At 43.1% G+C, this 16,742-nt stretch overlaps 1 protein-coding gene across 1 annotated transcript in view; it reads left to right on the forward strand.

The window, feature by feature from the left end:
- Positions 1-3,777: 3,777 nt before the first annotated feature.
- The window catches only part of ERG28 (ergosterol biosynthesis 28 homolog), a 33,286-nt gene continuing 20,321 nt past the window's right edge, over positions 3,778-16,742 (forward strand). The window contains exon 1 of the mRNA XM_063440392.1: positions 3,778-3,854. The gene's annotated coding sequence lies outside the window, so the exon portion shown is untranslated. The remainder of the gene's footprint in view (positions 3,855-16,742) is intronic.

The raw sequence follows: 16,742 nt of genomic DNA on the forward strand, positions 1-16,742 counted from the left end.
TTGCATATGAATTCCACCAACTTGGAGTAAGAACAAATATAGAAGTATATACATTTTATTTATTATTTTCTATCTTTTGCTGCGCTCCACTTTTTAAAAAACAATTACACTAATTTTAAGAAAAATGATTTGTTTCATGAACAATAAGTAGGTAAATATGCAATGTTCAATTCAACAAAGTGTTTTCACCTAAAACAAAAATAAAAGCACATTCTTCGGTAAAAGGAAAATCGATGAGAGAGGACGAAACCTGCAATAAGGCTTCACTACGGCGCAGAAGGAAAGAGATTTCATTTATGGCAGCGAGGACTGGAAATCAGTACTTATAATTTTCCTCCTGATGTCACAGCCAGAGAACTTGAAGCTACATTGATTGATTGATACCGGGATATTCAGCTTAGCTCCTCCCACTGCACAAATGTAACCCTTAATAATAGCCGTACAGGATTTTGTAACGTCATATGTAAGTGTTTTTGTATTTAAATGGTGATTGTCATTTCAGACACTATATATAGAGTGATACATAATATACAGACACTATACAGAGACAGACACTATATACAGAGTGATACATAATATACAGACACTATACAGAGACAGACACTATATACAGTGATACATAATATACAGACACTATACAGAAACAGACACTATATAAAGAGTGACACATAATATACAGACACTATACAGAAACAGACACTATATACAGAGTGATACATAATATACAGATACACACTATATACAGAGTGACACATAAATATACAGACACTATACAGAGACAGACACTATATACAGAGTGATACATAAATATACAGACACTATATACAGAGTGACACATAAATATACAGACACTATACAGAGACAGACACTATATACAGAGTGATACATAATATACAGACACTATACAGAAACAGACACTATATACAGAGTGATACATAATATACAGATACACACTAAATACAGAGTGACACATAAATATACAGACACTATACAGAGACAGACACTATATACAGAGTGATACATAAATATACAGACACTATATACAGAGTGACACAAATATACAGACACTATATACAGAGTGATACATAATATACAGACACTACATATACAGAGTGACACATAATATACAGACACTATACAGAGACAGACACTATATACAGAGTGACACATAAATATACAGACACTATATACAGAGTGACACATAATATACAGAGACAGACACTATATACAGAGTGATACATAATATACAGAGACAGACACTATATACAGAGTGATACATAATATACAGAGACAGACACTATATACAGAGTGATAAATAATATACAGAGACAGACACTATATACAGAGTGACACATAAATATACAGACACTATATACAGAGTGACACATAATATACAGAGACAGACACTATATACAGAGTGATACATAATATACAGAGACAGACACTATATACAGAGTGATAAATAATATACAGAGACAGACACTATATACAGAGTGACACATAAATATACAGACACTATATACAGAGTGACACATAATATACAGAGACAGACACTATATACAGAGTGATACATAATATACAGAGACAGACACTATATACAGAGTGATACATAATATACAGAGACAGACACTATATACAGAGTGATACATAATATACAGACACTATACAGAGACAGACACTATATACAGAGTGATACATAATATACAGACACTATACAGAGACAGACACTATATACAGAGTGATACATAATATACAGACACTATACAGAGTGACATGTACTATAAAGAGACAGACACTATATACAGAGTGACACATAAATATACAGACACTATATACAGAGTGACACATAATATACAGAGACAGACACTATATACAGAGTGATACATAATATACAGACACTATACAGAGTGACATGTACTATAAAGAGACAGACACTATACAGAGTGACGTACTATTCAGAGACAGGCACTATAGAGAGACTTATATAGATAATGGAAGTGCACTCAACCCTTCGTCATGGAATCCAGGGTGCTCCAATGGAAAAGTCCCAGTACCAAAATGGACCAAATGTAAAATTATTAAATGTAGAAAATAATCCAGTCACTCCAAAGGCCCTAAGGGGTCGAAACGTTGCTGTGTAGTTCCTGGTTCTAATAAAATTGCCTTGATTTTGGAATCCGTTGGAGTGCCTGGATTATTTTCTACATTTAATAACTATACAGAGACAGACACACACTATACAGACACTGACACTGTACAGAGACTGAGACTGAGACAGGCACTATACAGAGTGACAGGCACTATACAGAGTGACAGGCACTAGACAGAGACACTATACAGAGTGACAGGCACTATACAGAGGCAGGCACTATACAGAGACAGGCACTATACAGAGGCAGACAGGCACTATACAGAGACAGGCACTATACAGAGGCAGGCACTATACAGAGACAGGCACTATACAGAGGCAGGCACTATACAGAGGCAGGCACTATACAGTGACAGGCACTATACAGAGACAGACAGACACTATACAGAGACAGGCACTATACAGAGACAGGCACTATACAGAGACAGGCACTATACAGAGATAGAGACACTATACTGAGACTGACACTATACAGAGACAGGCACTATACAGAGACAGACACTATACAGAGACAGACACTATACAGAGACAGACACTATACAGAGACAGACACTATACAGAGACAGATAGACTATACAGAGACAGACACTATACAGAGATAGAGACACTATACTGAGACTGACACTATACAGAGACAGACAGACAGACACTATACAGAGACAGACACTATACAGAGACAGACAGACACTATACCGAGACAGACAGACACTATACAGAGACAGGCACTATACAGAGACAGACGCTATACAGAGACAGGCACTATACAGTGACAGGCACTATACAGAGACAGACAGACACTATACAGAGACAGGCACTATACAGAGATAGAGACACTATACTGAGACTGACACTATACAGAGACAGGCACTATACAGAGACAGACAGACACTATACAGAGACAGACACTATACAGAGACAGATAGACTATACAGAGACAGACACTATACAGAGATAGAGACACTATACTGAGACTGACACTATACAGAGACAGACACTATACAGAGACAGACACTATACAGAGACAGACACTATACCGAGACAGACAGACACAGACGCTATACAGAGACAGGCACTATACAGTGACAGGCACTATACAGAGACAGACAGACACTATACAGAGACAGACGCTATACAGAGACAGACGCTATACAGAGACAGGCACTATACAGAGACAGGCACTATACAGAGACAGGCACTATACAGAGAGAGACAGGCACTATACAGAGACAGACAGACACTATACAGAGACAGACAGACACTATACAGAGACAGACACTATACAGAGGCAGACAGGCACTATACAGAGACAGGCACTATACAGAGACGGACAGACACTATACAGAGACAGACACTATACAGAGACTGACACTATACAGAGACTGACAGACAATATACAGAGACTGACACTATACAGAGACAGACACTATACTGAGTGAAATGTTTGTGAAACAGCTAAATTACCCTCAGTGACTCTTTGTCTCCGGAAACATGGCGGCCAATTGTTCTAATCACTCAATAGTCGGCCTGGGGATCTCGGGTGTTTAGATCTCTATCGTCATATTGCTGAGTGACCGAGAATAACCAATAGCTGGGGAAGAGGGGAGTGGCTTTCTTAAAATGGGTGTGTTTATCTATGAAGGGGCGGGGTCTGAGCCATAGATTTAAACCATCAGTACTGCTTAATGTATAGCATTGGACAACAGAGGTAATTATCACATGGGGTGAATGGGGGGCTGTGGGGGTGTATATACATTATAACCAGGGGTGTGAGTATATATATATATATATATACACAATATAACCAGGGGTGTGAGTATATATATATATATACACAATATAACCAGGGGTGTGAGTATATATAATATAACCAGGGTGTGAGTATATATAATATAACCAGGGGTGTGAGTATATATAATATAACCAGGGGTGTGAGTGTATACAATATAACCAGGGGTGTGAGTGTATACAATATAACCAGGGGTGTGAGTGTATACAATATAACCAGGGGTGTGAGTGTATACAATATAACCAGGGGTGTGAGTATATATACACAATATAACCAGGGGTGTGAGTATATATAATATAACCAGGGGTGTGAGTATATATAATATAACCAGGGGTGTGAGTATATATAATATAACCAGGGGTGTGAGTATATATATATATACACACACAATATAACCAGGGGTGTGAGTATATATAATATAACCAGGGGTGTGAGTATATATAATATAACCAGGGGTGTGAGTATATATAATATAACCAGGGGTGTGAGTGTATACAATATAACCAGGGGTGTGAGTATATATATATATATACACAATATAACCAGGGGTGTGAGTATATATACACAATATAACCAGGGGTGTGAGTATATATAATATAACCAGGGGTGTGAGTATATATATATACACACAATATAACCAGGGGTGTGAGTATATATAATATAACCAGGGGTGAGAGTATATATATATACACAATATAACCAGGGGTGTGAGTATATATAATATAACCAGGGGTGGGAGTATATATATTATAACCAGGGGTGGGAGTATATATATTATAACCAGGGGTGGGAGTATATATATTATAACCAGGGGTGAGAGTATATATATACACACAATATAACCAGGGGTGAGAGTATATATATATACACAATATAACCAGGGGTGTGAGTATATATAATATAACCAGGGGTGGGAGTATATATATTATAACCAGGGGTGGGAGTATATATATTATAACCAGGGGTGGGAGTATATATATTATAACCAGGGGTGAGAGTATATATATACACAATATAACCAGGGGTGTGAGTATATATACACAATATAACCAGGGGTGTGAGTATATATAATATAACCAGGGGTGGGAGTATATATATATATATATATATATATATATATACATACACATACAATATAACCAGGGGTGTGAGTATATATAATATAACCAGGGGTGTGAGTATATATAATATAACCAGGGGTGTGAGTATGTACAATATAACCAGGGGTGTGAGTATGTACAATATAACCAGGGGTGTGAGTATATATATACAATAATACAATATAACCAGGGGTGTGAGTATGTACAATATAACCAGGGGTGTGAGTATATATAATATAACCAGGGGTGTGAGTATATATATATACAATATAACCAGGGGTGGGAGTATATAAATACACAATATAACCAGGGGTGTGAGTAATTATATATATATATATATATATATATATAGTTAATACAATGTTAAACAAAAATCTGCACACCAGTCAAGCCATAAGACTTGCTTTTCCCACAGAAATCCAAAAACTGCAGCGATGTTGCAACCGCAAAGGATTCTGGGTGGGCATATGCAAATTAGTTCAACAATATATATATATATATGATGTAGATTAATTTAGAAATAAACAAATATGTTTAAATGTCTATCTGTTCCTGTCCAAATCTGAGATGATTAAATTGCGTATACGCAGAAGTAAGTTCACACTGACACACGGAGTTCAGGTTAAAAGCACTTCGAGAAAATTTAATGGCATCTGATTAAAAGCGGTCTCGCAGACCCTTATAAGAGCAAAATTACATCATCATTGCATATCAAGATAGCAGTAAATAAACATCATTAATTGGATTAAATGTTAAGTGGTTATGTCAATGTCCACCCATCAATATTATTAATTGGCTCAAGAACTAAGTGGTTAGCTAGGTGTCCTCCCACCGGGAGGTGGCGTTATTCTGGACACGGGTGTGGGCAGATGGCTCATGTGCCATCTTACCCAGCACGAGGCTTACTCGGTGGGAAGGGGGGCTTGGGCGTCATTTTGGGTAGTTAGTGATGTCAGACTCGTGGTCAGATTCAGGGTCCTTTTTATGAATAGAACATTTCATTAAAGCAGCTTTCTCATGGCCTTGGCTATACTTTGTTGCATGTTACAGGAGCTCAATAATTCCGGTGTTAGTCATGTCTTTCTAGAAAATACAGTCTCTATTCATTATACTAAATGCTGTTAGGAAATTCTGTCATGTAATGTAGTTAAAATGGAGGATCTGTCAGGTAATGTGGTTAATAATGGAGTTAGTGCAAAAATTCAACACAGGTTTAATACAGCTTTTTAATAATTCTACATCAGTCCCCCCTATGAAATGTTAGATTCTAAAAAAGATAAACTTTATTGTGTTAATACCAGAAGACGTGTTAGCCCAAAGGCACAGAAACCCCGTGGCCGCTAGCTAGGTGTTATTGCAAAGTGCAATTCTGTCCCTCAAGCTGACCCTAGTAGGCTATCTCATCCGTCAGTACGGCTCTCGAACGCTTCACTCCCATGGGTATCCCACGGTGGCTAGCCCACCACTTCTCCACACGGTAGACTTTACCTATACTGACGGATGCTGTCCCTAAGCTGGTCCCTACCTAGAACTCTTGCACTTTATCAGTATAGGGGATAGTTTGCAGCGGTATACAGGGTGAGTTGAGATCTTGGAAATCTTTGTCATCAACTGTCAGATGTGCAAAAGTGGGTGCCGCTTGGTCTACAGTCTTCAATAGGAATTTTCTCAGACAAGGGAGGACACAACAAACGAGAAGAGCAAAGATAAAAAGAGAAATTAGTATTGCCATACCAATATGCATTAAAGCTTTTTGCCATCCTGTCATCCAACCAAACCATCTTTCCCAGGGATCTTTTATCCCAGAATTCCTTTTTAACTCTTCAGAGAGCTCATTTAATTTTTCTATGGCTAAGGTGACTTTACCATTAGGGCCTGTGTTTTCTGGGATGTAAGTACAACATGTCATGGTGTCGGGCAAAATTTTACATACACCCCCTTTTTCAGCTAGAATCATGTCTAAGGCCATTCTATTCTGGAAGGACATTTGGGATGTAGCCTGCAGCTGTTCGGCTAAACCCTGGAGGGCATCCCTGGTGTAGTTAACAAAGCGTTGTTGGTTGTAATAAATGTAATTTATCCAATTCAAATTCTTGTTTGCAGTAACTATGGTAAAAAGTGATTCAAATCCTGCAGCAACTTCATCTCTTGCTTTAAATTCATTGGGCACCCCCCTAGGCACCCCAATGGCATCAATGTAAATGTGAGGGTCAAAACTGCCTTTTACTGGGGCTTCACGCTTAACCTTGGTTGGTGTGTGTTTGGACTCATGTGTGTCAGGGTGCGTGTCAGAGATAATATGTATAGGCATGATGGCTTTAGCCAGAGTACACTCCACCCACCATTCCTTGTCCATCCTGGATCTTAACTGTAAATCCCCACACAACCAATAAATATCCCCCAATGACCTAGTATGGAATTGTAACAGGTACATAGGAACAGTTCTGTAGGTGGCACAATACCCTTTAGAGAAGTTACCCAAGAATTTACCAATTCCATCATAATTAGCATAACAAGTGTAGTTACCTTTATAAACTGTAACACCATCTGGGGGTTTGACATCCTTGGCTAAGAGAGGATATTCCACTGTCCATGCTTTGCAGAGGGACCTATTGAAATTGTAGTGGTAGGCAAAAAGACTCAAAACACATTCTTCTATATCTACTGGCAAGGTTAAAGGTACGGTGCCGAGGTGAGGCCGGGCACCACCACACACATAGCATGCGGTTCTGTTATGTTTGTTGGCATTATATTTCATCCATTCTAACCATAAATTAACATCATTAAAACCTGTTTCAGCGGCCATGGTATCTTCAAAGGTGGGGTTAGCAATGGCCATCATGTCTTTAAAGGACTGGATGTGTGGTTTTAATGGATTTGAGACCATATGGGTGGCCCCTTGCCACTCTGGAGAGTGGCACATATCTTTAAGGTAGAAATGCCCTAGCTTGTTATAGGAACCTTTCTTCCAATACATTCCCATTACATACTGGTCTGCATCTGTTGGGCTCGGATGCTCAATATTTAGGATTAATTTCATAGGTATACCCCCTCCAGGCTTCCTCAGAGTCATTCTTTGGAGAAGGGATCTACCATGATCATCTACTTTAGATAAGGCACTTTTTGGTTTGTAACCCCAGGCAGGCCCGGCATTCCATCCCGCCGCCCCCCAGTGGTTACAAATATGCCCCCATTGTTTGTCAACTACACAAACATAGGGGTCCTTTAAGTGAGGGATATCTCTATAGATGTTTTGAATTTGTGACGTAGGGAATGGGCAATCTACAATGTCACAGTAATCAAAAGTGTAAGTAGCCACACGGGTACATGAAGAATTGTACCAGAAGGTATACCCACTGGCATCTTTGGTGATGGCTACTTGTTGGGCCTTAATTAGGCTAATTAAGGAGATGATGTACCAGAGGTACATGGTTGTGTGGTATCTGCTTCCTCTGGGGCAGGAGTCTTCTTGCAATGGGAAGCGTGGATCCAATGTGGCCTGCCAGCCAACTTGACGGAGGTTGAAGTAATTAAGAGAACTTGGAATGGTCCGTCAAATCTTGGTTCCAGGGTGTGTTTCCGCACAAATTTCTTGACCAGAACCCAATCTCCGGGAAGCAGGTTGTGGATACCCGTATCAGATTCAGGATCTGGAATTGAAGAGAAAACTTGGGCATGTATTTTGTTCAAGGCACTTGCAAGTTCAGTTACATAGTCTACTAAAACATCAGTTTGAAGCTGCAACTGTTGCGGGTAATAACAACCTAGTCTGGGTGCAGTCCCAAATAGAATCTCATATGGGGATAGTGAGTGCTTCCCTCTAGGTGTGTGCCTAACGCTGAATAAAGCTATTGACAGGCTTTCTGGCCAGGGCATCTTTGTTTCTTGTGACATTTTTAACATTCTGGCTTTTAGGGTGCCATTCATGCGTTCCACTTTGCCACTATTTTGTGGGTGGTAAGGGGTGTGAAAAGCTAGGGTCACCCCCCAGAGCAGTCCAAATTTCTTTAGTCACTGTTGCTGTAAAGGCTGGGCCCTGGTCACTCTCAATGACTTCTGGAAGTCCAAATCTACATACAATATCTGTAAGTAGGCGTTTTGCTGTTGTTTTGGTAGTGATATTAGCCACTGGATAGGCTTCTGGCCAGCCTGAGAACATGTCCACTATTACTAGTGCATACTCATGAGGCCCACTCTTGGGCATTTGTATGTGATCAATCTGAATTCTCTGGAATGGGTACATGGGCTTAGCCAGGTGTTTCAAGGGCACTTTGGTTGGTTTTCCTGGATTGCATTTTGCGCAAATGACACAGGCCCTACAGAAGCTGTTGATCAATGTTGTGATTCCAGGTGCTTCATAATACTTTTGTATGAGGGCGGCCATTAAGTCTTTTGACAGATGTGCAGGTCCATGTGCCCATTGGACAACTGCTGGATATAAATTCTTAGGAAGGCAGAATCTAAAGTTGTTATAGTATACTCCATCCTTTAGGACTGCTCCTTTCTTCTTCCATTTCTGTATTTCTTCGGGGGTAGTTGTAGCTTGCTGTTCCCGTAAGATTCTTAGGTCAGTAGGAAGAGTCTGCAAGGTAAAAATAGGAATTTCTTCGTGTCCGGACACTTCTTCATCCACTTCCTGCAATTTTCTTGCCGCTTGCTTAGCAGCCTGATCAGCCAAATGGTTGCCCTTTGCTTCATCTGTATCCAACTTCCCATGTGCCTTCACTTTCAAGATGGCCACTTCTTCAGGGAGTAGGAGGGCATCCATTAGTTCCTTAATTGCAGAGCTGTGCTTGACTGGTGTACCGGCTGTGGTAAGAAATCCTCTTGTTTTCCAAATTAGTCCGAAGTCATGTGCCACACCCAGAGCGTATCTTGAATCTGTGTAGATGTTGGCACGTTTTCCTTCGGAGATTTTGCATGCTGAAGTCAGGGCTTGCAATTCAGCTTCTTGTGCAGACATTGCTGGTGGTAAAGATGATGATTTGATAACTTCATCTGTTGTGGTCACGGCATATCCTGTGTGGTATTTTCCTTCTTCATCAGCATACCTTGAACCGTCCACAAACAGAGTGAAATCAGGATTTGTTAATGGATTCTCATGTACAGTTGGTAGATGTATTGTCTCCATTTTCATCTGTTCAAAACAGTCATGAGGTGTCTCTGGGTCATAATCATTCACTATGACCAGATCTTGAAATTCATTTTCCAGGAAGTGGCGTGGTCATGCTTCAAGATGGTCAGTTGTTGGGTATTTGACAATGCCATTTTCCTGTAGCTGTGATTCATCCATGGTGGCCCATAATTTTGCCATGGGCCCAAGATCATTCCATGATTTTGTTTTCAACTTGGTGACATGGACATGTGGAATGGCAGTATCCCAATGACAGTACAAGTATTTGAGTTCTGAAGGTAGTTGAATCAAGGCCATGCTGTTGCCTTCAGAGTCACAGTAGAAGTCTTGTGCAGTGAGTTTCACCTCCACCAGGTGATAAAGCTCATCTTCGTAGCAAGGTTCAGGAGTGATGTTTGGCTTATACCACATGGTACAGAAGGCATATCCTGGTCCTTCGCAGAGAGGAGCTTGTTCATCATGAAAGGATAAATCAGGATGCATTCTCTTGATGGTCCCAGCAAGAAGGTAGATGTAGGTTTCATCCATGATAAACCCATAGTGGATACCTCCCTCAGGTAGTGGGAGAAGAGTGGACGGATTGAGAACTTGACATCTTTGTATGGTAATGTTGTCAGGTAACAGGAGATGACATTGGAGGCGTAGGTGTCTTGCAGGAGACACATGCTTGAGTTGTACTTGGTTGATGATGGCAGAAATGTCATGAGGGGCCAAGACAACTAGAGGGTGGCCAAGGACCAGGTCTGCAGTTCTTTCAATGAGTTCTCTTGCTGCAAAAACGGCCCTAAGGCAAGAAGGGGTCCCTCTGGCCACGATATCCAGCTGGCAGGAGAAAAATCCAATAGGTCTTTGACGGCCTCTTGAGTCATTAGTTTGAGTAAGGACTCCTGTAGCATGGCCTTGTCTTTCAGAGACAAACAACTTGAAGGGTTTGGTATAGTCTGGTAGGCCTAGAGCAGGAGCAGATGCAATGGCACGTTTTAGTGTGCAGAAGTTGTCATGTGCTTCATTGGTCAGGCAGAATGGGTCTGACTTGAGTGCATCATAGAGTGGTTGCATAAGCAGAGAGGCTTCTGGGATCCATGCTCGGCAGTAGGAAATGAGGCCTAAGAAGGCATGTAGAGATTTTGAAGTCCTTGGAGGTGGAATATCCAGTACAGCTCTAACTCGGTCACGGGTGAGATGTCTGGTACCTTGAGATAGACAATGTCCAAGGAAGATTACTGTAGGTTGACAGAATTGCAGCTTGAGAAGTGAAGCTTTGCATCCTTGTTCTGCTAAATAGCAAAGGAGACTAATTGAACATTCTTCAGTTGTAGGTATGTCATCTCCACAGAGCAGTAAATCATCCACATACTGGAGCAGGACAACTTTTGGATGGTCTGCTTGCCATGGATCAAGGATAGAGCACATGGCCTTTGCAAATTGACTTGGAGAGTTTTGTGCCCCTTGGGGCATGACAGTCCATGTGTACTGTTGCATTTCATGTGTGAAGGCAAACAGGTATTGGCAAATTGGATCCAGTGGTACACTGAAGAAGGCATTGGCCAGATCAATGACTGAAGTATTTTGCAGAAGGTGGGACCCCAGAGAGCAGAGTGTGTGGGTTTGGCACAATAGGGGTGTCCAGGACTGTTGCTTCATTCACTGCACGGAGATCCTGAACCATTCTGTACTTCTCTGGTTCACCTTTTGGAGTTTTCTTCTTCACAGGAAATAATGGGGTGTTGCATTTTGATTCACATTTCACGAGAGCACCCTTCTCCAAGAGTGCTTTGATTTGACTTGAGATAGCTGCAGCTTGAGCTGGTTTTAAAGGATATTGTGGTTTTCTTGGTAACTTAGCTCCTGGAATGAGCTTTACCACCACAGGTGGAACTTTTAGGTGACCTATGTCCTCTGGGCCTGAGGACCATAGTTTTGCAGGTACCTTTGTCTTTAGTGAATCCGGGAAATTGGACCTCTGTTCCTTTGCCTCCCCATGGGGTTCTTCTAAATGGAGCATCAAAGGCAGGGAGCACAAGGCTGAGGTGTCTGATACAGATGGAGGGGTAGATAGTTCTACTTGTCCATCTGGAGTGAAGATGATAGATGCCTGCAGGCGTGAGAGGACATCAGCGCCTAACAGGTTAATTGGGCATGTGGAGGATACCACAAAACGAGCAAGCAAGCTAGGGTAGTTGCCAACTCGTAATGGAGTTGTTAAAGGACTGTGTCTTGGTTGGCCATCCACTCCTACACAAGAGACATCAATATTTGACAGAAAAGATGGGTCTGGCAGGTCTTGTTCTCGTAGAACACTTCGGGCTGCACCTGTGTCAACAAGAAATGTAGTAGGTTGTCCTTCAATTGGTAGAGTCACAGTGGCAAGTGCCCCCCCCCCCCCCATATCCCCTGAAGACACTGCCATGACAGGGGTTAATGACACAGGCTTGCCAAATTCCTATTCATCAGGTTCCTCAACTATTGGAACTGTTTTTGAGGCCTTGGGGCCAGGGGTAGGTTTGGACATCTTCTTGGGTTCAGGGCAATCATTTTTGAAATGTCCTTTAGCTTTGCAATTGAAGCAATATCCATCCTCGGGTTTGGTGCCTTTAGGGACAGGTCCGGTGCGGGACACCATGAGAGGAGCTGAATTGGGCCTTCTAGGAGTCTGGGCAGATTCCAGACCCCTAGCAACTAAGAGTAAGGTATCCAGAGGGACTACCTTATATTCAGGGCGTGCAGCAATGATTCCCTTGCGTATGGAGTCTTTAACACCTTGGACAAATGCACCAGACAGCATTTGAGAATGGATCTTGTCTGTGAGATCAAATCCCAAATCTGTAAACAGTTGAAACAGTCTTGCATGAAACCTTTCCACTGATTCTCCTTTGTCTTGTACAATATCAGTAAGGCCAGCAGCCTGATCTGCAAGTTTGTCCTTAGCCCACTCTTTTAGTTGGTTGCAAAAAGTTACTCCGGAGGGGTAATCAATGTCACTTATAAGCAGATCTGTACTGAGGTGGCGGGCCATGCTGGGCCAGTATGCATCCCCAGCTTTAATAGCACAAATGCTCAGTAAATTACGCCATGCTGCAGAATAAGTCTTTTGAATCTGAACTATCCCTCGGTAAAAAGGCATAGGTTGCTTTTCTGGGTCAGGGAGTGATTTCATCAGGGCACTAGCCTGAGTAGGATTAAAAGCTACATATTTAGGAGGGGCCTGATCCCCCCGGCCCGTATGTCCGAAAGGATCATCGAGGGAACGGCGGGGCGGGGGCCCCGTGGCATCCTGTGAGCCCTGGGATCCCTCCTCATACTCATCCTCATCTGTGACCTGGACCCCTCTGAGTGATGGGGCCATTTGAGGTGTCAGAACCGGGGGAAATGAGGGAATCCCAGAAGCTGGAGTGGCCAGTGGATTATGAGCTTGGGGTGAGTAATCACCGGGAAGTACCGGCATTAGGGGTGCTGGATGACTGGGGGCCGCCATATTGGAGGCGTGAAAGGAAGCTGCGTTAGGGTTAAGGGAGGAAGTGGCGGCCATGTTGGAAGTGGGCACATCCGGGGCAGACTGTGCCGGATTGGTCATGACCGGGGTCTGGGGAGTGGCTTGGGAAAGGAAGTAGGCTTGGTTTGGATAGGGCAGGGCCAAGGGGTAAGGGAAGGGGTAGGACCAAGACAACTGGGTAGGGGTTTGGGCGGAACCTGGGGAGGGTGGGTTAGTTGGGCAGGGATTAGGGAAGGAGGTGGGACATCCGGGATACGGATATGAAACTGAAGGGGTGGGAACCTGGGCTGTGGGAGGGGTGGGAAGGAGAGAGAGCGGAGAGAGATTAGCAGAGGTGGGTGTAGTAGGAGGGGCCGGAGCGGGTGTAGTGGGATTGACAGTAGCGGGTGAGGAGGGGTTAGAGAACTGGGTGGATGCAAGTGGGAGGGTAGGATTATTGACGGAGAGAGAGCGTAGGGAAGGAATGGCGGATGAAATGTTAGGATTAGGCAGAGAAGGTAGTGCAGGGATGGATGAGGATGATGGGAATGTTAGGGATGATGATGGGGAAAATAATGATCCATCAGAATTCAGGACCGGACAAACAGGGGAAATGACGGGATGGCTGTTGGGAGGATTGGGAGTGGGGAACATGGTCAGCTGGCTGTCACTTATTGCTGACTGAACCTTGGGGATGGACATCCCCTGGGCGCCATTTCGGGGCGCTGGCTGAGGGAATGCCCCAGCAACATAATTATTATGATATACATACAATTTTACACCTTTGTGATCTATTTCTTCCTCAACCCAACCTTCCTGCTGAATAGCTTTTGCTACTCTGTACCATGCTTCAGCAGTACGTAATAAATCATTATCTGTAAGCTTGCCTTTCTTCTCTGTCAGTAATCTACGCCAGCTTTCTGGCTGCAATCTACCACATGAAGGCACAGCAATTTTACACACTTTAGCAATCTTTTCAACTCCTTTAACCATCTCTTCACCCTCTCTATCTTCAACTAGATCACACGCTAACCAGCCCTTACCGGGCTTAGTCAATCCCTGTCCCATATCCCCCTATAAAAGGCGTCCCAGATATAGGGAAAGGAAAATGAAACAGAGCTGTGACGAAACCAATCTCGCCACATTGTATTGGAGGAGCCTGGTTGCCCGCCTGCTGCCTTTGGATTATGGACCGGCAGCTAAAGGGTTAATCTTACTGTGCAGAAGGATTTATTTCTCCCTCTCTGCACAGCAGTTTGGTAGATTTCATCTACCGAACAAACAGCCGTTCACCAACCTCCCCAGAGCCGTGGGAAGCCGTCCGGCGTTGTTAATTGGCCACCCAGAAGCTGGAGTGTGCTGCCAATTTACCTCCCTGAAGCTGCGGTTAATTGCCTGTTAACTGTGTGGCCGCTGTTACACTTAGCGGCCGCTAGGTGGCGCTGTTCTGGAGCTCCCCGGGCAGCCAACACTTTTCTGCCCGGCTTTCATGCACCAAAATCGGACACTTTTACGTGCAGGCACCGCTGAACCTCCAGCCCCTGGTTCTCATTCGTATGAATTTGGTGAATGCAGGGAAATTCGGTATTTTATGTTTTATGTGAACTGTAGTAACCCAGATAGCCTGCCATGGAGCCTGTTCGTATAATTAAAGACTTTAGCTCCATGGCAATTAAAATGTATTCGGGTGGTCTGGGTGCCATTCACCTAATAATGTGCACCCAGACCTGAGCTATCTGGGGATATGTTACATGTCTGTGTTTTATGTATAAAATGTGTCTGTATGTATTTTAAAGTGATAGTCTGTTTCTGTGTCACCATGTGCATAATGGAGTCTGGCCTTTGTCTTAGGAGATAATTGAATTACTTCATTAATTATCTCCAGGGCAGGGAGGAGGAAACCAGGATGCATTGTGGGAAAGTATTGTGGCTGTGTGTACGAAAATGATACATGTCTGTCTGCTGTTTCAGTCTTCCATCTGGTCCCCTAGGGGAGTGTCCACCAGGTGGGAGACCTGCATAAATACAGGGGCAGGTAGCCCTGAATAAACAGACCACTGCTTGACCCTCAACACGGAGCCTTGTCTCGTTCTTGGGGGGGATTCACTGTATGCTGTTGGAGATTGATTGCTAAGGTGTGTAAGCTGATGTCTGCTTTTCCTATTCATCTGCTAGCAGCTATTTGTGAGGTTCCAGCTGGAGTGCTACCTTATTCACCTATATCCAGTTCGTGAGTTTTGGTGCTTTTACAGTAGCTGTGCCTTTTTGGGAAAAGGGGATTATCGCCTAAACGGATTTTTCCCCTTTTATGCTGAAACGGTCCGTAACAAGAGCGTCTACAATGCTCGACTGCCACTCGGAAGGGTGGGAGTCCCCCCAAGTGCGTCTTCCCAAAACGTAGACTAGTCACTAATTCCGCCTAGGAGCGAGGTGAGAAGTGTGTGACCAATCACTTCTCTCACAAGAGAAATAGGAGTGGATAGTGTAAATAACACAGGAAGTAGAGTAAAAAGTAAAAGTAAAGTGAAAGTAGAGACAGACACAGGAGTTTGAATGACTCCCAATTACAACAACAATTCAATTGAAATACAGTGCATGCATCACAGTTCAAATAAAATCAACAGTAATCCCTTTCCTTTACTCATGTGGCCAAAGCCACCTCCCTCAACCTCGTAGTGTCCCCGCTCGGAGAACAACTTTCGTAAGTCTCACTACCAGCGGCCAAGGATAACAGCTGACACCGGCCCGAAATCCATATGCCTCCCTCGTTACAGCAGTCCACTAAGTGTGGCCACCACTATCCTCACCCTCGTAGCGCCCCTATGAACCCACTCATAAGTCTCACTACCCCGTGGTGCTGGAGACAGCAATGCCTGCCCGAATCCACGCACCACAAATAAAAATTGGAATGCCACCAGCCTCAGCGCTCGAAGCTGGAGGGTACCACCTCTCTGCAAGCAGAGCTATGTGCACAATGAGGCTAGCTAGGCTATCAAAGTGACACCATGGGGAATCCCCAGGAAGCAATGAGTCTACACCCCTCCACAGATTCCCCCCCCCCCCTCTTTTTCCTTACTGCTGCAACTACCCAGCACCTAAAA

Source organism: Pelobates fuscus, chromosome 13, assembly GCF_036172605.1.
Source record: "Pelobates fuscus isolate aPelFus1 chromosome 13, aPelFus1.pri, whole genome shotgun sequence".
Classification (NCBI taxonomy): Eukaryota; Metazoa; Chordata; class Amphibia; order Anura; family Pelobatidae; genus Pelobates; species Pelobates fuscus.